At 43.2% G+C, this 23,474-nt stretch overlaps 1 long non-coding RNA gene across 2 annotated transcripts; it reads left to right on the top strand.

The window, feature by feature from the left end:
• The first annotated feature begins 739 nt into the window (after positions 1 to 739).
• On the top strand, positions 740 to 10,739 carry LOC147581556 (uncharacterized). 2 transcript variants are annotated; one of them, XR_015249699.1, is made up of 3 exons: positions 740 to 932; positions 7,643 to 8,058; positions 9,246 to 10,739. It is a non-coding gene; the product is annotated as an uncharacterized LOC147581556 (long non-coding RNA). The 2 variants fall into 2 exon arrangements; XR_015249698.1 differs by lacking the exon at positions 9,246 to 10,739 and having other exon boundaries at positions 7,643 to 9,029.
• Positions 10,740 to 23,474: the final 12,735 nt, after the last annotated feature.

The following is a 23,474-nucleotide window of genomic DNA, read 5'->3' as shown; positions in this document are numbered from 1 at the left end:
ATTGTCAGACTGACCCGGGTTCAGATTCGGTTCCACTGCCTAGCCGTGCGACCCTGAGCAAGCTAATCTCAGATTCATCATCGAACATGATGGTGATGTCTTTCTCTCCAGTGTTCCTGTGAGAGCTAACGTGAGCAAAACAGCTCGTACAGACAGTGGCCCTTAGAAAATTCTCAGAAATGGCGGCTAATTGTAATAACGATAAACTTGAGTGTGGCCAACCCCAGTTTTAATATTCTTTGCCTTTCTCCGCTCCTTCTTTCTCCTTTCCTGTTCTCGCCTTTATCCTTCCCACACCGTCCTTTCTCCTTCCCCCTACCCCAGCCCCACTCTGGATGATCTGAAGGAAGACGTTAATTATTAAAGAACATCAAGTTCTTGGCATTCTATGTAGAAGAAATCAGTGATTTTTGAGGACCCTAAAGAGAACCGATTTTGTAAAGGCTTCATAAAAAGTCAACAATCAAACAAAAGCTTTTTCCCCTCTGAATCATTACATTCTGTTGTTCCTGAACATCTGGGCAGAGGGGCGGGCTGCCTTCACTGGGGCCTCAAAACACTGCTCCTTGGGCTGTAGCTATGTCTCTGTTTATGCCTCATTTGGAACATAAGCCATCATTCCAGGATTCTCTTTCTGGAGCTGCCACTAACTATGTGGGTGAATTATTTTCCAACTTTGAACTTCAGTTTTTAAAATGGAACAAGTCAGGCGAGACTTGCTGTAATTGATGGAAGTCGATGAAAATACCACTCAGATTTAATGCTTAATCGTATACTCTTATGTCGTTTCCTGTGTATCCATCTCATCTTGACAGCCAGCTCTTCAAGCAGGGGGACAGTGTCACAGTCCACAGGAAAGAGCATAAGGTTCAGAAGTAGAGGCCCTGCGTCCCAGGCCCAGCTTTGCAACCTACCGGCCTGTGCGACGTTGGGTGAGTCGCTACACCCCCGCCATCTGTACTTTCCGTTGCTATAAAATGGGGTTGTTGTGCCCTTTTATTTTTTGTTTTTTTAATGTTTATTTATTTTGAGAGAATGCGCACATGCGAGCAGGGGAGGGCAGAGAGAGAGAGAGAGAGAGAGAGAGAGAGAATCCCAAGCAGGCTCCGTGCTCACAGCACAGAGCCCCACGCCGGGCTCGAACTCACAAACTGTGATCATGACCTTACCGGAAATCAAGAGTCAGATCGTTAACCAACTGAGCCATCCAGGTGCCCCTGGTGTATCCTTTTAAAACACAAGATTATTATGAAGACTAAATAAGATAATGATTAACATAGCACTCGGTAAACTTAAAAGAGAGGGTCATTTTCGTTCATTGTACTGCCCACAGAACCTACCACCGTGCAAGTTAAACAGGTTTCTGTTGAATGTCGTGTGTTTTAGGAACAAAGCTGAGACTTGCTATTACTGAGTTTAGAATCACTGAAGAAGAGTCTTGGTGTATGATTAAAACATTTCATTTCCAATGCAAAATTTTAAATGCAAAAAATATGTTTTTAAAACTAGTGAAGGCCTTGAGTAATGCTAGGTAAATAATATTGTATTATTCTCTAGGTGCCTTAAGATTTATGTGGTAAGAATAAATATCAAAATTAAACCTGAATGAAATACTAGTGCTTTCAGTGGGATTAATCCTGTGACGGTCTCTTTGCACAGTACATAGTTTTTGAATTTGCATAGATAAATTTTAAGTTATTTTCTAATGATAAAAATAATCTTGTGGATAATAAAGTATAAATGCAAAACTAGTTGTATTGCTTAGAGTTCTCCAGAGAAACAGAAAATATGTATATATATGTATATATATATGTATGTATACATATATATGTATACATATGTATGTATGTATACATATGTATATGTATGTACATATATGTACATACATATACATATACATATACATATATATACATATATGTATATACATATATATATAAAGAGATTTATTATAAGAAATTGGCTCATGCAATTATGAAGACTGAGAGTCCCAAGATCTACAGTTGGCAAGTTAGAGACCCAGGAGAGCCAATAACGTAGTTTCAGTGTCTGTCTGTGTCAGGAGGTAGAGAAGGCCAATATCCCAGCTCAAAGACAGTCAGACAGACAGGTTCCCTCCTACCCAGTCTTGTTATTCTATTCAGGTCTTCAACTGATTGGATGCAGCCCACCCACATTGGAGAGGGCAATCTGCTTTACTTAGTCTACCATTCAGATATCAGTCTCGTCCAAAAACACCCTCACAGACATACCCAGATGTTTGACCAGTAGTTGAGCAAGTCAAGATGACATGTAAAATTAACCATCTTACCAGTATAATAAACTATTTGGGAAATGCAAGAAAGAAGGGGGAAAATAATTCCCCCAATCCCACTACCCAAAGATAACCATTATTAAGAGTTTTGACATGTTTCTTTTCAATCTTTTTTCTTTGTTGTAGTGTGCCACAGATCAGTTTTTTAATCACTTGTTCTATATGACTAGAGATTTCACGTTGTCTCTTCTTATTCACTTAAGAAAGTATCTAAAATTTCCATGTCTCTGATTTTTTCACTTATAAAACAATTATTATGAGAAAACCTGCTTTGAGGGGCGCCTGGGTGGCTCAGATGGTTGAGTGTCCCACGTCACCTCAGGTCATGATTTCAGTTTGTGGGTTCAAGCCCCACATGGGGCTTTGCACTGACAGCAGGGAGCCTGCTTTGGATTCTCTTTCTCCTTCTCTCTCTGCTCCTCCCACACTCTCTCTAAAAAATAAATAAACATTAAAAAAATTTTGATAAAACATTATAGGGGCGCCTGGGTGGCTCAGTCGGTTGGGCGTCCGACTTCGGCTCAGGTCATGATCTCGCGGTCCGTGAGTTCGAGCCCTGCGTCGGGCACTGTGCTGACAACTCAGAGCCTGGAGCCTGTTTCAGATTCTGTGTCTCCCTCTCTCTCTGACCTTCCCCCATTCATGCTCTGTCTCTCTCTGTCTCAAAAATGAATAAACGTTAAAAAAAATTTAAAAAAAATTATAAAAATTATCTAAAAAAAGAAAACCTGCTTTGAATATATAGGACGCTGTTACTATAACCAAATAAAATGAGCGTGATGCACAACCCCATGTCTCACCCTAAGGAGAGAGAAGCGACACCTACATTAAGGGAGCAGAGGTGGGGTGGGGGGAGGTGTTAGGAATACCTGAGAGACACCCCAGAATCCCATCCTCCTTCTCCAAGCTGATGCCTACCTCGGAAATGTCCCCAGACAGCCGGCCTATTACTTTCGCCCCTGATCCAGCACTGAAGGTGTTAATAGCCCATCTCACCCGCCCCGTGTCCCAAGGCCGAGGTGTGAGTGACTCGGGAACCCCCAATAAATTAAGGGTGGCAACCTCTCTGAGGAGGGAGAGGTGGCTTGTTCAGCATTTTAAGCCTTTTAGTTGGTGTCCTTTATCACCGATTGATTTATTGGATATTTGTGCAGCGGGCAGGGGGATTTGAAATATAACATAAGCGCTTCCTGAGACGTCAGTACTCTAATGTTAGTGGGCTGAACAAGGATGTAATTCATATCTGCAGGTGCTTACTCCAGTATCAAGTACTTCAATAACATCATGCCTGTGGAATCCACTGTTCCCAAGTGCCCTATTTGTATTCTGATATGCCCACGTCTTTTCCTATGTGTGTTTTCCTTTCTTAAGGAGCTCTCATTTCGTTCAATAGGATATGTTTTATTTCATCCCTTTTCCTGCATTTACTCATATTAATGTCACCGCACTCACGGGTAATAGCCGGGCTTGGAAATAGCCCGCACAGCCACGTAAATACTGGCCCGCGGTGCACGATTATGAAAGAATGACATGGGACGCAGTGGACCCAACAGTTTCTTCCGGGGTTCCAGCTCGGTGTGGCCCAGGGAGAGAACACTTGAGGGAGCAAGTCAAGAGAACGTGGTGGCCTCTCACTAGAGCTGGCAGGGTTGGGAGTCGGGATGGAAAATTTAGAGTTTGGGATACTTTGTTTCCACTTGGGAAGTTCTGGGTTGATCCATAGAAGCGTAGCGCACTCAAAACATCCCTTTGGGTTTTTTGTTTATGCCTCTATGGTAGCGTAATAACTGCGTTTCCAATTGGCCAAAGCAGAAGACTTTGAAACATTTAAGCTCCTAGACCTGCAGGTGAGAGAGCGCTGTCCTTTGGGCCAGGTCCATTCTCTTTTTCTCTCTTTTTCTGGCTCTTCGCTTATGCATCGGGGAGACTGATTTGTGCGGGCAAGGAGTCCTGCCTAGCGGAAGGAAAATCTGCTCCGGACCTCGGGTGATTTTGATTTGTTTTAATCTTCTCTCTAGCCTCCAAATTTTCCATATCCATTTCCACTTTTCCTGCTACTTACCTACAAGAAAATGTAGAGAAAAAACCTATTTTTGGAGGCTGTTGCAGGATATAGTCCATTATAAGCATGTATAAAGTCACAAAGGATTGTGTTCAAAGTTACTTGTTTAGAACACAAAGTGAATTTTCCTCCAGAAACTATTGTGCAATGTGGGAGGCAGATAATTACTACCACTCCTCTAGTATTAAAATGCTGACAGGTTTATCGGGGCGCCTGGGTGGCGCAGTCGGTTGAGCGTCCGACTTCAGCCAGGTCACGATCTCGCGGTCCGTGGGTTCGAGCCCCGCGTCGGGCTCTGGGCTGATGGCTCGGAGCCTGGAGCCTGTTTCCGATTCTGTGTCTCCCTCTCTCTCTCTGCCCCTCCCCTGTTCACGCTCTGTCTCTCTCTGTCCCCAAAATAAATAAACGTTGAAAAAAAAATTTTTTTTAAATGCTGACAGGTTTATAGATGCGTTAATTCAAGTGGTATAGGTTTACTCTTCCCTATAGTTGTTAAATCCTTATTTTATCTGCGAATATAAATGTAAGGTAGAGGGACCTTGTCCTACGGTTAGGAACAGCGACTCTGGAGGGAAGTCTTGAGGGTACGAGGGGGAGGCAAGGGCAGCCATTCATAGGCATAGGCATGGGCTGTTGTAAGTCAGCAAACATATGTAGCATGTTATATATTATCTATAATACGTGTATATAATGACATATATGACATATGTTATATGTAACATAAGATTAATTTATATCTATATAGATACGTAGATATAATAGTGTGTGTGTGTGTGTGTGTGTGTGTGTGTATCTCATAAGATACTGGCTGGAATACCTGGGGTTTGCTGTGGGTGGCCAGCTTCCCATTTTAGGCTGCGGGTTTAGAAATATTTCCTTTTTGCATGAGCTGCTAAGGTGTCTGTAGGGGAAAGACAAAAACAGATACTGTGAACTTGAGCCCTGCCAAAGAATTAGTCCTGGGATCTTGGAAACTTTAGGGAAAATATACTTTTAAAAGACGGGGTCTTGAGGAATTTTAGGACAAATATTTCTTGGTTGTGGGAGAGCCAGCTTAGTAGAACCTTGGTTTTGCAAACTCAAAGATCTTTTCCTTCTTGGAAAGGATAGTTTTCAAACAAATTAGAGTCTCTAAGAAGAATAAGCTGTTCTGCAGCATAATGTAGAAGGTTGTCTTTGTGGGTAAATCGTATCTCCACAGATTATTTTCTTTTTTAAGAAAAAGCTCCCCCCCCCCCCAATATGGATTTTGATAGCTCTCTCACTGAAAGTGATTATTGGTTACTGATAAAGTCGTTCCTTGGCCAGAAGATCAGGAGCTGATAGAGGGAGCCTGAGAGGAGACCAGACTGAGTACATAAAACCTTCCATGCGAAAGGCCCACGGGAATGTGATTCCAAACGAAATAATCCGGCCTTGAGCTGCATGCCGATAGCGGATTACTGGGCTCCACCAGATGGGAGGGATTGAGGGTGAGCTATCTTGAGGTCAGGGGGCTGAGTTTTCCCTGAGGGTGAAAATCCCTATGGTCAGTTACCCACCAAGGAGACAGATCCAGGGGTGGAGAAGGAAGATGGGGGTGGTATTGTGGCGTAAAGGAGATGAGGCATTGAAGACACGAGTTTTCATGGAAAGGAGCGATGCTAAAAGTCACTCTATCTCCAGTGGTGGAGAGGACTCCAAAGGAGGTTGGATCTAGGGACAGATTTCAGGCTGGTGGCCAAGAGCTAGAGAGTGGGGGCGAGCAAAGACCTAATTATATTAGGGGGCAATGGAGGCATTGAGTTTGTCCTGGCAAGGTGCCTTCTGTTGACTGAGTTCACCAGAGGGTATGTTCTGAGAGTTGCTTTGAGTGTGTAAGTCTTGTATATCATTTGTTAAGTGCATTTCATATTTGTTGTTATTATAAATGATATTGTTTTAAACTTCGTTTTCTAGTTGTTCCTTGCTACTATGTGGATATGTCATTGATTTTTGTATATCGGCTTTTCATCCTGAAACCTTTCCAAATTCACTTATTAGTTCTAATAGTTTTCTTGTATTTGTTCTAATAGCTTTCTTACTTTGGTTCATAAAAAATCCTCTACGTCTCTATTTAGTTTTTCCGTCTTTCCTCTAGCATCTTGAATATGTGGAATATAGTTATAAAATTTTTATTGTTCTTTTCTACTGATGCTATCCTCTGAGTCATTTCTGGGTCAGTTTCAATTGATTTTTTTCCTTCTCATTATGGACTGTATATTTCTTTAGTATTTTTGTTTGGCAATTTTTGGTGGGTGCTAGATATCATGAATTATTTGGCGATGGATATTTTTGCATGCTCACCGATAGCCTTGAGCTTTGTTCTGGGATGCCGTTAAGCTGCTTAAAAATAATTTGATCCTTTTGGATAAGCCTTTTTAAGTGAGACCAAGACAGGGTTTATTTAGGATTAATCTTTCTTCAGTTGTGAGGCAAGACTCTTTTTAGTATCCTGATGCCTCATGTGCTATGGGATTTCCCACTTTGGCTATTTGGAACAGGTACTGATCCTGGCCGTGTGTGTGCTCTAGGCATTGTTCCCTCCAGTCTTTTAGAGTGGTTCTTTTTCTGGCCTTGGGTAGTTTACTCATACATGTGTGTGTATATGTGTGTGTGTATCCTATACTCCATTGTATACTCAACTGAGTGCTCAATGGAGACTGTCTGCAGACCCCCAGAGTTCTCTCTCTGTGCAGTACCCTCCCGTACTCTGGCCTGCAGACTCTAGCTGCTTCGACTTCTCCAGGCTCCCAGCTCCATATTCTCAAATCAGGGAAACTGTCAGGCTCACCTTGGATTCCCCCTCCCTGTGCTGCACGCCAGAAACTTTCTCCAGGCAGTGAAGCTGGGGCAATGATCGGTTCACCTCATTTCTTTCCCTCCACTCAGGGATCATGGCCCTTTGTTTTCTTACATCCTATGTCTTGTGAACCTTCGCTTCATCTGTATGGTCTGGTGTTTTAGTTGCTTCGGACATGAGGGTAAATCTAGTCCCTGCTACTCTATCTCAGCCAATAGCATGAGTGCACACCCACTGTCTAAAAGCCGAAGCCCACACAACTCCATCAAGTTTCTGTTGGTGAAAATCAGTCATATGGCTCCACTTGGATACAACAGGGGCGGGGAAATCCAGTTTCCGGCTGAAAGATTGCTTCCCAGCAACAACTCTGCACTAGGAGGGAGAGGCACGAATTTGGGTGGCCAGCTAGCTGTTGCTACCACAGTTTCTTATCCTTATCTTGCAGATGAACAAGCTGACTCCCGGTGGAGCGAAAGAAGCTTGAACCAGAGAAATTAGTATGTGGTCGCAATGGAGTCGCACTCACAGCTCCTACCAGCTTGTCTCCTAAACTGTGTTTCTGTTCTGGAGATTCTGAAAGCCATAAAATCAGCTGACCTCATCCACTATCAGTTAGAGCCAGGAGAAGCTTGGATTGTGAGAAGAAACCTCTCAGTATTCAAAGTGGGATTGCATATGCGGCGAAAGAAATTTTTAGAGCGAAACGGAGTTCAATTTCTATGGAGCCTAGCTTTGTTTTCTTTGTTTGACTAAAACCTCAAGTAAGAGAGGGGAATGTAGTGGGAATAATTAGCCACAACGGGTGGTATAAATCCAAGGAGAAAAATAATTCATCAACTTTAAAGCAACTCATTTAAAACTGTGAGTGTAGTTTATTTGACCTGCATTTGGGAGCAAATATTAATGAAGAAGTAAAGGCAGCTTATGGCTTTTTCAATTCTTTCATTTCCCACTAGATGTCTTTGATAGAAACTAATTATCAATGCTCTTGATTTAATTTGGAAAAAAATTGGATGAAGGTTTTCCTCTAGTCCCATGTCAGTGTTCACAACCCAGGAGAACTGAAATTAACCCCTGATCCTTCCCCAGTAACTGCTCTAGCCAGTGAGGTCCAAGGAGTCCACTTTGGAAAACAAGAAAAATTATGATTACTATTATGGTGATTATTATTTTTTAAATAAAAATTTCTTGTGGGAATGCGGGAAGACTAGAGGAAATTTTCCCAGTGCTAAAGTTGCTTTTATTAAACCACTAAGCAGATACCACAAAACTTTCATTAATTGAAACTCATTTTTATCCCACATTCCACTTTCAAGAAAAAAGAGTCAAAGGCAAGAAAGCAAGATGCTGTCAGCAACTTACCTTAAATTCAACTTTCAAGGCCATACTCAGGATTCGTTACCTGTATCTCAGCAATGTTATACTTTGTATATTTTCTCTGCAGTCTATTTTGTCATAATCATGTTCTCCAGGATTATGTCTTTACTGCTTTTTTGGTAGACTGAGATTGGGATTCAGAGTGTAGGCTCTGGGTTTTAAACCTAGTACCATCATTATGTTTTGTGGTATCATCTGTAGAGTGGGAAAATTATTAATACCGACGCCACCCATAAGGTGGTTTAGATGATTGAGTTGATACATATCATATGCTAGAGTAGTGGCTTGCCAGCTACTCTATGGAGGAAGTGCTCAATAAGTTTTGCTATCATTTATTATTGTTATTCCTAATGATATCTTTAGATGGCACTTTTCCTTCTCTATATGCGTAGCTTCAACTTTCATTTATATGCTAATACTGATAGCACTCAAAAGTAAATAGAAAATTGAATGTATGTATCTAGAACTGTGACTCTTTGTCCCATGGCTTAACTCTCTGCTGGACTTTTCTTTCCATTGACCTTCACCCCCGAAGGACTCACAATATCATTTCGAAGTAGTCATTTGTATACATAGGGTCCAACATCTCCTTAAATTCCACCACAGGACAGTGTAACGGTGCCTACAGAGAACCCATGTTGTCAATCTTGACTATTGCTGTCTTCTTCCAGGGAAGCCAGTATCCATTCATCCAGCAGATTAGGCCTCCCTTGCAAGTGGAATCCCTCCAGGCCCTGGATGACTCAAGGCCTGAGTGTCCCTCTCCTCATCCACCAGGAGACTTCTGTGACTTACTCTGGTAAGAAACTCACGACCAATAAATCCATCATGCTACTCCTCTCTGTTATTCTTGGTTACCATCCAAGATCCTTTAACTTCCTCTCCTCTTTATAGCTGTCTGCTCCAACTCCCCAACCCACCTTCCCACTGCTCTGCTTTCCAATCCTTCCATGGTCCCATAGGAAGCAAGTTCTCTGCATCTGCAACCTTTAAGATTCCCTCTATTTCCATTCCTTAACTGAGACCAGGCTCTCCCCAAAGGACACTGCTTCTCTTGGTAGCTGTCTCAAATGGATAATTCTCATTTTTTGACTCCACACATGCCCCTAGGGGAAAGAAAAGCCCTGCTTTCTTCCAGCCTTTGCCATAAGGCTCTCCCCTCTGGTTATATCACTAGCTGTCCTCTGGACAAAAACCTTCGTTCAGTGAAGACACTGGTGTGGGACTCGTCCTCCTAATTTCCACTCTAGGGCTGGCTCATCTCTGAGACCTTTACTCTCTCTTTCATCGGCCACCCTTTCCATAAGCACACCATGTACCCTATTGCAACCCACAACTGTTCCATCCCAGAAAGAATAAGTGTAGACGTTCCACTGTCGACCAGGCCTCTTAATTTCACACCAAGCTCATGCAGTTACTCCTATTCCACACATTCCTTGATCATATGGTCTTGCTGTTACTGTCCTTCCTTGAGTCTCTTGAAGCCCAGCTCTTCCCCTACCCACTGGTCACTCCATTTCCCACCCAGCTTAGACTAAATGGTTCACTCTTTCCATATTTCTCTTTCCAGTGAACTTCCTTGCCCCCTTTTCTTTATTCTGTTACGCCCACTCTAAAAAACCCTGGATCACTCAAGTGTCTGACTTCAGCTTGTGTAGACCAGAACTGCTACATTGCTAAAGAAAATAGCATTATCACAGAGGCTGGCACACTCTATACCTCGGCTTTTCAGCCCTGTGATTCATTGAACTGATGATTTCAAAACTTTTTCATTCTTCTCAGTGACCTACAGCACCCCCCGTTTCAGGCTGTCACCTCCTACTGCTCTCTTGCCTAGACCTGTCCAGCCACTTGGACCTCCTTGCTGAATCTTGAACATGTCCGTGATGGTCGGTTTATGTGTCAACTTGACTCCGCTATCATTCCCAGTTATCCAATCAAACGCCAATCCAAGTGTTGCTGTGATGGTATTTCGTAGATGTGATTAAAACTCATAATCGGCTGACTTGAGCTAAGGGAAATTGTCTTAGATACTCTGGTAGGACTCGATTCAGCGAAATCTTACAGCAGAAGGCTGTAAGAGCAGAACTTTTGTGGCCGCAGCTTTAGCTCATACCTAAAAGTTCCGGCCTCCCTTTCTGACAGCCTGCCCTACAGATTTAGGACTTGCCTAGCCAACTTCCACGGTCACAGAAGCCAATTCCCTGGAATAAATCTCTTAACATATATCTGATTCTGTTGGTCCTGTTTTTTGGTTGAACCCTGGTGTGGATTTCCTTGCCCTAAAAGTAGAGCAGCGCTCTACTAATACTTAATACCTAAAAATGTGGAAGTGGTTTTGGAATTGGGCAGTAGGCAGAAGCTGGAAGAGTTTTGAAGGTCATGTGAGAAAAAGCCTCGATTGCCTTCAATAGATTGTTAGCAGAAACACGGATGTTAAAACTATGCCTGTGAAGGTTCAGAAGGAAGTGAGGACGCTTCGCTGGTGAAGAAAGTTCATGTTGTCTTGGAGAATACACAAATTACCATAAACAAATTGTTGGTTGAGATATGGACATTAAAGGTGCTACCGGTGTGGACTCTGAAAGAAATGATCAACATGTCTTTGGAAACTGGAGATAAAAGGATCTTTGGTATAAAGCAGCAGAAATCTTAGCAGAGTTGTGCCATACAGTTATGTGCAAAGCAGGAATGTTCAACAATGATTGCAGATATTAGCCGAGAAGATTCCCAAGCGAGATATGGAAGGCACAGCCTTTTGCTAAGCAAGAACTGTTAAGAAAAATGAGCAGGATTTGTTGATTTGGGAAATTCTCAGACTAACTAGATGGCAAAAGATGCTAAAATTAGGAGATTTACTGTCAAGAAAGCTGTGATCCAGAGAGAAAGCCAAGGGTGTGACTGGATTTAGTTTGTGCCTGGGGTCATAATTTAGAGTATTGGGTCACACAGAGGGCTCTTTGAAGAGATTAGGTGTATGACTCAGCCACGTCCACAGAAGCCAGGAATAGCGGAGATTAGCAGGAAAAGCCTGTGGAGGGGTCTGTGGTCTAATGGATTTCTAATGGATCCCCATGACATACACAGGAGACCCGTAAAGTTTCTGAGAATGTCACTCCAGCAGAAACACCACCAGCTTGAACTGAGAGGACAAAATGAAAGAGGGTTATAGAACTCCCAAAACTCTATCGAAAGGAAGCGGGCTGATCAAACTATTTGGCTACAAACACACACTACCCTTCATGAAAAAGGAAGGATGGCTTGGAAAGCAGAAGCTTGAGTCCAAAGCACAGAGGCTCAGGCCACAGGATCTTGTTTACAGGCCTTGAAAATGGATGGAGTTTGCCCTGCTGGGTTTCAGAATTGTCTAGGACCAGTGATGCCTTTTTTCTATCCATTTTCTCCCTTTTTGAGTGGGAGTGTCTGTATCTGGCAGGCCATGACTATCCCACTATTGAATTTTATTTAAAACAGATAACTTGTTTTCTAGTTTTACAAGTCCACAGGTAGAACATTTGCATCATGATCGATCATATCTAGAGTTCTCTTTGTACCTGACTTAGACATGTTTGAGATCTTTGAGCTGATGATATCTAGATAAAATTTTAGGCTTTGAATTGACGCTCTAATGGATTGAGACTTTTAGGTGTGTTACAATGGGGGTATATGTATTTTGCATACTGGATGGATGTGAATCTTTGGGAGCTAGAACGTGGATTGTGGTAGGCTGAAGAATGACACCCAAATAGTCTACGGCCATACCACCCTGCATGCGCCTGACTTGTCTGATCTCGGAAGCTAAGCAGGGTCGGGCCTGGTTGGTATTTGGGTGGGAGAATGGCCCCCAAATATATCCTAATCCCTCAAACCTGTGAGTAGTACCTTACAGGGCAAAGGGACTTTGCAGATGTGTTGAGGATCTGGAGATAGGGAGATTATCCTGGATTATCTTGGTGGGCACGAAATGTAATCACAGGTGTTGTTATAAGAGGAGGAAGAAGGAGATGTGACTACAGAAGAGAAAGTAGATGTGAGGATGGAAGCAAGAGGTTGGAGTGAGGCAAGAAGGGGATCATGTGAAAAGAAACTCAGGCAGCCTGCAGAAGCTAGAAGAGCCAAGGAAGCAGATTTCTCCCAAAGCTTCCAGAAGGAACTGGCCCTGCTGACTCCTTGACTTTAACCCTGTGAAACTGATCTTAGACTTCTGTTTCCAGAATTGTAAGAGAATAAATTCCCTGTGTTTTTTTTTTAATGTTTATTTATTTATTTTGAGAGAGAGAGAGAGAGAGAGAGAGAGAGCATGAGCTGGGGAGGGGCGGAGAGAGAGGGAGAGAGACTCCCAAGAAGGCTCTGAGCTGGCAGCCAGAGCAAGATGTGGGGCTCGATCTCATGAACCATGAGATCATGACCTGAGCTGGAACCAAGAGTCGGACGGACGCTCAACGGACTGAGCCACCCAGGTGACCCCAAATTCTGTGTTGTTTTAAGGCACAAAGTTTACGATGATTTGTTACAGCGGCCACGGGAAACTTACGCAGCGTCCAACATGTTTCCACCTTAGAACTTCTGCACTTTTTCTTCCTCATCAAATACTCTTCCTCCAGAATATCCACCTAATTCCTTCATCGTACTCAAATATTTTCTCACACTTCTTATTCTCGGTGAAACCTACCTATACCTTTCTATTTGATGTTGTAAGCGGCTCTTTCTCTCTCTTTTTATTTGTAAGCTGCTCTCTACCTGCCCTGGTTAGCACTCTTCACCTCCTTCTCTCCTCTCTTTCCTTACAGTGCTTAGAACAGTGCTTCGAACGTACTCTATAGCTTATTTATTGTGTTCATTGTTTTTTATCTGTCTTCACATGCTGGAGTATAAACTCCACAATGCCTGACATCTTTGTTTTTGTCATTAATGTATTGCAAGTACCCAAGACAGTGCCTGGGCAGAGGAGGTGCCCCATAAATATTTAAGTGAGGAAATAAAACCTCCTACCGAGTCACTTCATAGCTCATCCTCAGTAGATCTCGCTTCCAATTTCATAGGAAAAATTGGAAAGCATCAGAGAAGGCACCATCTATTTTTTTCATCGCGTCTATTCAGGGTTTTCCCGCCTTCCTGCCTTTTACCAGAGCATCGGAATTTCCCCTCCTGTTGAAGGCAAATCCCTCCACCAAGAGCATCTTGGTGTCTACCCACTGCCACCTATTGAGGAAGATGGAATATAAATTACCCTCCTTCTCACGTTGCCCTTCTTTCCCTCTCTCTTTTTCTTGGCTTTTCCCTATCAATATTTACACGTGTTCATGTCTCTTCCTGTCTAAACACATCAGTAGTCTCTTCACCCTTGTCCTCTTCCTCTGTTCACTTCCCCTTCACTGCCAAACATTTAGAGTTGTGATTATTGTTGTCTCTACTCCTTTCATACCACCCATTCATTCCTCAACCCTTTGCCGTCTGGCTTTCACTCACAAGCCTCCAGTGAATCTGCTCCTGCCAAAGTAGAGGATGATCTCTTTCTAAATTCATGAGACACCCCGTAGTCCTTATCTTCATTGAACTCTTGGGAGCATTAGGCAATGACTGCCACACCTTTCCTCGTCATGCGTTCCTTTTGGCAAGAACTGCTCTTCTGATTCTCTCTGCTTCTCCGTACTTTCTCAGATACCTTTTTTTCCCCCCTCCTTGTCGATAGACTTTATTTTTTGGAACATTTGTAGGCTCACAGCAAAATTAAGCAGAAGCTACGGAGAGTTCCTATGTACCCCCTGCTCCCACACGTACCTAGCCCCCCACTCCCCCATTATCAATAGTCCTCACCAGCGTGGGCATATGTGTGACAATCGATGAAACTACGTTGACACGTTATCACCCAAAGTCCATATAGTTTATGTGAGAGATTACTCCTGGTATTGTGCCTTCTATGGGTTTGGACAAATGGATAATGGCATGTATCCACCGTCGCAGTATCATACAGAAGAGTTTCATGGCCCTACAAGTCCTCTGTGCTCTGCCTATTCATCCCTCCCTCCCCTCACTCCTGGCAACCGCTGATCTTTCTCTGGCTTCATAATTTTTTGCTGTAGAGTTGCAATCATACAGTATGTATGTATGTAGCCCTTTCAGATTGGCTTCCTCTTCAGTCTTAAGTTTCCTCCATGTTTTTTCATGACTGGATGGCTTTTTGTTTGTTTTTTAAGCACTGAATACTCTTCCCTTGTCTGGATGCACCGCCGTTTATTTATCCATTTACCTTCCGAAGGGCATCTCGGTCGCTTCCAAGTGTTGGTAATCACGAATACAGCTGCTATACTTATCTGTGTACAAGTTCTTCTATGGACATAAATTTTCAACGGCTTTGGATACGTACTAAGGAGCATGACTGCTGGCTCGTAGCAAGGATATGCTGATAAGAGTATGTTTAATTTTGTAAAAAAAAAAAAAACAAAACCTCCAAACAGTCTTCCAAAGTGGCTATTCCATTTTGCAGTCCCACCAGCAGTGAATGAGAGTTCCTGCTGCTCTACATCCTTACCAAAATTTGATATTTCAATTACCTTTTAGATTCCTCTCCCCCCCACCACCCCCACCTCCAAATATTGTTGTCTCCCAGAGTTTTGTCCTAGGCTAGCTTATCTTTTCATGCCACACATTCTTTGAAGCACACAGCTTCCAGGACCGTCTATAACTCAAATTATTCCCACATATATTATTTCATCAGACACGTGCCAGCTGGTGTCATAGGTGCTGTGGCAAGAGCAGAGACTAAGCTGAACACAGTGCATGGGTTTTCTACCTGGGTTGGGGTCGGGGGGGAGGCAACACTTAAAAAAATTTAAAACTAAGTAAGATGATCTGGAATAATAGAATTATGTTTAAAATGAACTCAGAATAACAGTAGCCAAGGTACCTGGGCAGGTGCAGGGTTGGGAGGCTACTTGGATAGAGGGTCAGGGAAGGTCTCTTTGAGGAGATGGCAAAACATTAAAAACTGAAAAATTATCTAAGATCCTCCCTCAAGAGATGTCAAACATGGCAGTTCTCTCATTTGAAAATGAGATCAGCCGAGAAGCAAGTTCTGAACATATTCCTGGTGAGTTTGCTTCTGTTGAAGCCAGTACATTCTAGCTTGGTATAAATACAATATTTAAACTTAAAATAATGTGAGTCTTGATGTACTTTTTAAGTTTTCGATATTTTTCCAACTACTTTAATGTGCTGGAAAAACATTGACCACTCAAAAAATACATGAAAATGTAGAGAGAGGAGTCTAGCCTCAGACTCCTGGATGGTTCTGGACAGTACTGGAGCTGAGATCTGAATGCCATGTAGAAGTGTGGGGAAAGACGTGTGCCCGGGTCTTCTGGGCCCTTGTAGACCAGAGGAGGAAGTGTGGGTGTTTTTTTCTAGTTGCTTTAGGGAGTCATAGAAAAGTTTTTAGCAGGAGAGTGGTGTAATTTTTTTTTTCATTGAGATATAGTTTGACATTTCATATTATGTTAGTTTCAGGTGTACAACATAATGATCTAAGATATGTACGTATTGTGAAGTGATCACCACAATAAGTCAAGGAGACATCCATCACCACACATAGCTACAAGTTCTTTTTCTTTTTTTTAAAAAAATTCTTTTTTAACATTTATTGATTTTTGAGACAGAGAGAGACAGAACATGAACGGGGGAGGGTCAGAGAGAGAGGGAGACACAGAATCCGAAACAGGCTCCAGGCTCCGAGTTCCAGGCGGGGCTTGAACTCACGCCCGCGAGATCATGACCTGAGCCGAAGCTGGACGCCCAATGACTGAGCCACCCAGGCGCCCCTAAGAAAATATATCTTAAAAGTCTTCATCACAAGAAAAAGAAATTGTAGGGGCGCCTGGGTGACTCAGTCAGTTAAGTATCCGACTTCTGACTTCAGCTCAGGTCATGATTTCCTGGTTCAGTGAATTCGAGAACCCCCTCTTGGAGCAGAGCCTGCTTTTGATCCTCGCGCTTACATTCTCTCAAAAATCAATAAACATTAAAAAAATGTACTTTCTTAGTAACTTTCAAATATGCAAAGCGGTGTTGTTAAACATAGTCATCTTGCTATACGTGTACATCCCACGACTTATTTATCTTCTAACTAGAGGTTTGCACATTTTGACCTCCTCCACCCGTTTCGTCCATACCTCCTCCCCACCCCCTGCCTCTGGCAGCCTCCTATCTGTTCTCCGTATCTACGAGTTCCGGGTTTTTTTTGTGCGTTTTTGCTTTTGTTTGTTTGCTTAGATTCTCCATATGAGTGAGATCCTACAGTATTTTGTCTTTCTCTGGGCTGACTTATTTTACTCAGCATAATACCCCCAAGGGTCCATCCATGTCCTTGCAAATGGCAAGGCTGCCTTCTTTTTTTCTGGCTGAGTGATATCCCATTGCATTTATACACATTCTCTTTATCTACACCTCCACTGATGGGCACTCGGGCTGCCTCCGTGTTCTTGCCTGTTGGGAGTAAGGTTGCCATAAACATGTCGCCAGGTCTTTTCAACTCAGTGTGGTGGTTTTCTTCAGATGAAGAAGTAGAATTCTGGGATCACGTGGTATTTCCGTTTTTAATTCTCTTGAGTAACCTCCACCCTGTTTTCTATGGTGGCGGCACCAGTTTGCACGCATCACACAATTTCGTGGCAATTACGGTCACAGCGTTTACTTGCCCGCAACGCCACTCCTCTGGGAGCTCCATGAGGACCGAGAGGAAGGATTTCTTACTCGGTATGTATCCCGGCCCGCTGGCTGAATCTCTCCATGATTTCCCTTTCAAATTCTGATGGGAGAGTGAGGTGGCTCATCACCTCGTGGGTTGACTGTTTCATGCCAGGTCACCTCACCGGTTGGGATCAGTCTCTGGATTGGCCGACCTTGGGTCAGGTGCCCATTTCTGGTGCAGCTCAGGCTATCCCTTGCTCAAGAAACGTATGATGTCACTTGAGGACTGTGGATACTGAAGTCTCCTTAAAAATTGCTGGTGGTCTTGGTAAGCATTCTAAGTGACATATCCAGGGATATAGCAGCTTTGGAACAGGGCACTGAGCTCAATTAGCTCACCGTCTCTTTATGTCATAGCATTTATTCTTTCCAAAAGGGAGGATGTGGTTGGCTCAGGCTGTTTCCATTGAGTTGAGAGGACGCCCACTGAGCACTGTTTACCCACCAGCTTCTCAGAGGTGGTTGCCCTTCATCAAGCCTAGAGGATGGGCCGCCTGTTGTTTGTGTTGATATATCTGGTTCTGAACAGCCCGTGTGGGTGAACTTGACTAAAAGCACACATACAAGAGTGAGGCAACATAAGTAGTGGGAGAAACCCCCTGGGAGCTTACTTCCATCGCCTTGAAAGGAAGCAGTACAAGAACTGAACTTTCTGGAACTCTCTGGTCCACTTACGTATCAGGCATCATTGGAAAATGAGAGTTTCTGTATCAGTGAGCCTTCCAGACAACTGAACACACTCCATTTGACATGCAAACCCAGAGAAAAACTAGAAGCATCTTATGAGAATAGTTCTAAAAGGTATCTGATACTCTCGCCTTTCATCAACTAAGACCTTGGACATCATTTAACTTTTTAAATGATGCTTTGATGACTTGGTTATGTGCATCAGTCATGGTCCCAGGCCCACAGGGCCTACTGGGCTGTGAAGAGTCCTTTGCTCCAGCACCAAATGGCCTCAGCCTGCTGACTTTTATGAGTTTGGGGTATGCTTTTAATCATTATCCAATATCTTTTCTTGACTCCGTGTCTTACCCTAACGTCTTTTCCCTGCCGCATCCAACTCTCTTAGGAGGTGCTGTTCTGAATCTATTGTTGGCTGAGATTCCAGAAACCCAAGGCTGGGAAAGGTGGCTGCTGAGTGTGGGTAACCACTGAGTGAGGAGATTCTCTTGTCCACGAGAATTATGACTTGCCTGCCGAGATGCGTGGCTTCCTTACTTCCTCACCTACTTTCACATCACGTCTTAGATTCCCGTGACATGCATGTCAACTGTGTGCCGATTCTTCGAAGTGCTAGTTGAAAATCATAGAGTCAAAATTTAGGTTTGAAAAGATCTTTTCTTTTTCCATTTTTTGTATTGTGCTAAAATTGCACCTAACATCACATTTACTCTCTTAACCATTTGTACGTATACAGTTTAGTGGTATAAACTGCATTTACATTGCTCCGCCCCCATCGTCACCATCCATCTGCAGAACTCATTTTATCAGCTAAATCTGAAACTCTGCACCCTTACGCAATGACTTCCCAGGGGCTCCTTCCCCCGGTCCCTGGCAACCACCATTCTACTTTCTTTCCCCCCCCTTCTTTCCTTCTCTCCTCCCTCCTTTCCCTTCCATCCCTCCCTCCTTCCCTCCCTCCCTTCTTCCTTCCTTCCTTCCTCCGTCCTTCCTTCCCTCCTTCCCTCCTTCCTTCCCTTCCCTCTCCCTCCTTCCTTCTCTTCTTCTTTCCTTCCTCCCTCTCTCCCTCTCTCCTTCTCTCCCTTTTTCTTTCCTTCCTCCTTCCGTCCTTTTCCTTCCTTCCTTCCTTCCTTCCTTCCTTCCTTCCTTCCTTCCCCCTCCCTCCCTCCCTCCCTCTCTCTCTTCCTTTCCTTCTTTCTTTCTCTCTTTTTCTGTTTCCTTAGATTTGAAACGATCTTTTATTGTTATCTGGTTTCACCTTCCATCCACATATTTTAAGTTCTTTCTAGAGCATGCTCTGACACTCGTCGATTATTCAGCATTCTTTATCGTGGCTCGTTTCCTCATCTGTTAAAGGAAGTGACTTAAAGCATTGACATTGTAAGTTTTCAGGATGTAGGGATGGTAACAATAACAATGAAAATAATCATATCTTCCCTGGCTGGAGACAATCGCTTGAAAGATGTGTGAAAGGTGAAAGATGTGTGGTTGTGGACAGAAATTGCTAGTGATGCAGACAGAATGTTTACTTGGGAAGGATGGCCGAGAGTCGTGGGAGAGAGATGGGAGTCACCTTGAGGCTATTTAGTGGAGAGACGGGCCCAGGGATGGAAGGAAGCCCAACAGCAGAATGGCCATGGACTGATGCAGGAAGAGGGATGAGCCTCGTCAGCCTCTTGTATGTTATGACTCCCTCCGTTCTCTGTTCCCCCTCTTGTCTGGAATATGAAGGAGCCAATCAGGTGGTTGTGTGGGTTACAGTGACTGAGTGAGCGAGGCCCCCTCCACCACACTTGGCCACACTGTCCTGGATTGCTTCCTATCTGTGAAGAGGAAAGCTTGGGAGGAAAACTGACCTGTTGTTCAGAGTCTGATAACAGAATTCGACAGAACTGAAGCCATATTTCAGAGGACCCGAGGGAGCTAGGATGGGGGCAAGGATTGTTACAAATGAGGAAGAGAATTTTGTAGACCCTAGCAGATATTTACCAGCTGTATCTTCAAAAAAGGATTAACCTTGGTCTTCCCCAATTTTCCTCTGCCTGGCCTTACAAACTTAAAAAAAAAGAGGCCATATATCTTCTCTAGAACATATTTTTGGAATAGTAGACAAGAAGAATTAGGAAAAAAAATAGCTCCAGTTAAATCAGTTATATAGTTATAAAATCATAGACCCAGAGTGTAAAGGGCCCTGAAGATTTTCTAGTTAACTACATGCCAGCTCATGCGTTTCAACTGCGACATTATAGATAATAGATTGTCTCTTTTTGAGCACTTCTAGCAACAGGGAATTCAGAACATCCTAACGTAGCCTGGGCCAGTCTCGGATAGCTCTAATTGTTAGAGATTGTTGCAAGAAATCTGATTTTCTGTAGTTTTCACTTACTGATGCTTCCTTTGTCTGGTAGAATAACTCCAACCCATTATATGTCAGACCTAAAATCTGTGGGCAATTATTAAGTTCTTTTCAGAACTAAACACCCAAAGTTTTCAATGTTTCTTTTATTCTGTTGGTTTCAAGCCTTTTTTTTTTTTTTTTTAATTTGAGAGAGAGAGAGAGAGCGCCCACACGCAAGTAGGGGACAGAGGCAGAAGGTTAGAGAGAAAGAGAGAGAGAGAATCTCAAGTAGGCTTCAGGCTCAGTGCAGAGCCTGATATGGGGCTTGATCCCATGACCATGGGATCATGACCTGATCCAAAATCAGGAGTCGGACACTCAACCAACTGAGCTACCCAGGCGCTCTAGTTTCAAGCATCTGAACTCTGCTAGCTATTCTCCAAGGAAGTTTCAATTTGATAGTGTTTCTCCATGTAGTACCCAGCATGGTCTAATCAGCACAAAGGGGAACAAGGGGATCACTTTCTTTACGATAGACTCATTATTTCTGATAGCAGATCTTAGGATCACATTGGCTTTTAGGTTCACAATCAACTAGACACAAGCTACTGCTGCTCCAGGGCTTGTCTTACTGGTTTTAGAATGCAACCAACTATAATAACCTATCATATTTCACAGGGGCCATAGTCCCAAAGTGTTAAGGGGCAAAGAAGGGTTGGCTTTTAGATGACATCCGTGACCAAACAGAGCCTGCTGGACAGAGGATAAGTGCAACTTCACACAGTAAACCCAAGATGGTCACCAAGGAGAGAAGCCCTCTTCAACCTCCACACAAGGCAAATGGCAAGAATTGGCCTTATGAGTTCCTCACCAGAAAGGGGAATAAAGTACTAGGGGCTCTAAATGTAGATTGAAACCTGGAAACTTCTTATTGGCGAGCAGGGCATGAAGACAAGAGACTGAGGAGTCATTCCAGAGGTCAGTCCTATGAAGAGCCAGAGGATGAAGTTAAAATACTGTGATGTTATTCTCACCACAAAACAAAAGAGTCAAGAGATTGAAACCAAATTGCTTTTGGTGGTCTGATCATGGAAAATGGCGGAATCTGGGTTTTCAATCACTCAAGCAAGGTTTTCCTGGCTTAATCCCATCTGGTCTTTCAAAGGGGGTGTCTGTCAACACGGACTAGGGCAGACCCTTGCACTGCAAATTTATTGAAGTTGGCCCATTTGCTCAGACTGAGAAAACTTTGGGCCTGAAATTCGTTATCTATCCCTCCTAGTTTCCTGTCATCTGCTGATTTAATAAACATACCATCACTGTCATGATCTAACTCATGCAAATGTTTAGTAGAGCAGGCCAAGGACAAATAGTTCTATGGCATGATATAAAAGCCTCCCTTCAGGTTGACAGCCATCTATTAATCACAACTCATTGAGGATAGCCATCCAAGTGCTTACTAATCTATCCAATGGTACCAGCATTTAGCTCAAATTTCCAAATCTTGTCCAAAGGATCTAATGAGAGACCCCGTCAAGTGCCTTGCTGAAGTGCAATTTAGTATGTGTTTTTGCAATTCTCTGTGCCAAAGGCAGAATGGAGGGTGGACGGGCATGATTTATTCTTAGTGAACCCATTGTGACTCTTGGTGATCACTGCTTTCCTTTCGAAGTGTGTCCACAAACCATTTCCATTTAAACCCACTTGGAAATTGCTCTAGAGACTGTCACCAAGCCTATTGGTCTTCAGCTGATGGAGCCTTTTTTCTACCCTTTCTTGAAAACTGGGAAAATGTTTAATCCTTTCCAGCCTACTGAGACTCTCTCATTCTCCACAGTTTTTCAGAAAATACCTATAACATTTCAGCTTTCATTATTTCTACAAGATTCTGGTGGCAGAATCTTGTGTCGACCTGGACATTTGAACTCGCTGAGGGCAATGAGGTAGATTATAATAACGTTGGCTTATCTCTTAAAATGTTTGCATTCTCTTATATGAATATCAATCTCCTTGAGATAAAATAGGAGGAAAAAAATGAACAGGATCCATGATCAATTAGCATCAACCTTTGCCCCAAGTATGAAGATTTCCTTATTCTTCTTGCCTTTGATATACCCTTTAAATGCCATTTTTATCATTTTATCATTGACGTTTATCAGTGCTAAAACCCAGAAAAGTGCTTATACAGTTTTTATAGGTGTCTGACATCAGGTTATTAATTTTTTTTTTTTTTTTTTTTTTTTTTACAATAGCATGGTTTTTGTACTGACTTGATTATGTAACATTTAACTCAGGGCTATCTTTTATATCATTCTTCCTTGGTACTTTTTAAAAAAATACAATTAATTGTCAAATTGGTTTCCATACAACACCCAGTGCCCATCCCACCAGGTACCCTCCTCCATGCCCATCACCCACTTTCCCCCCTCCCCCACTCGCATCAACCCTCAGTTTGTTCTCAGCATTTAAGAGTCTCTTATGGTTTGCCTCCGTCCCTCTCTGTAACTTTCTCCCCCCTGCACCTCCCCCGTGGTCTTTAAAAAAAAAGTTGTGAAGGCATATTCCAGAGCCACCCAATCGCTGTGAGACCTAGCTCTCTTTTTTTTTTTTTAATTTTTTTTTTCAACGTTTATTTATTTTTGGGACAGAGAGAGACAGAGCATGAACGGGGGAGGGGCAGAGAGAGAGGGAGACACAGAATCGGAGCCAGGCTCCAGGCTCTGAGCCATCAGCCCAGAGCCCGACGCGGAGCTCGAACTCACGGACCGCGAGATCGTGACCTGGCTGAAGTCGGACGCTTAACCGACTGCACCACCCAGGCGCCCTGAGACCTAGCTCTCTTTAGCTGATTTTGGAGGTCTGAAAGTTCCTACCCACCCCGTGTAAAACAAGTAGAACTTTTCTACAACCACTGCCATCATTTGCCTAAGCTAATGTGCATGGGCGTCTGTGCTTGCTAAAAACCACAACAGCCCAATCAGAATGAGTAGCAACCATTCATCCATCCAGTGAAGTTTCTGAGACCTACTATGTGCCAGGGTCACCGGAAACTGTTGAAGACTAAAATTTCTCCCTTCTTGTTTTGGCACTTTTCTTCTTAAAAATCCCACAAGTCAGGGTTTGATGACTCGTA

Source organism: Puma concolor, chromosome B1 (genome assembly GCF_028749965.1).
Source record: "Puma concolor isolate L17-30 chromosome B1, mPumCon1.1.hap2, whole genome shotgun sequence".
NCBI lineage: Eukaryota > Metazoa > Chordata > Mammalia > Carnivora > Felidae > Puma > Puma concolor.
This window is presented reverse-complemented; position numbering and strand designations above follow the sequence as displayed.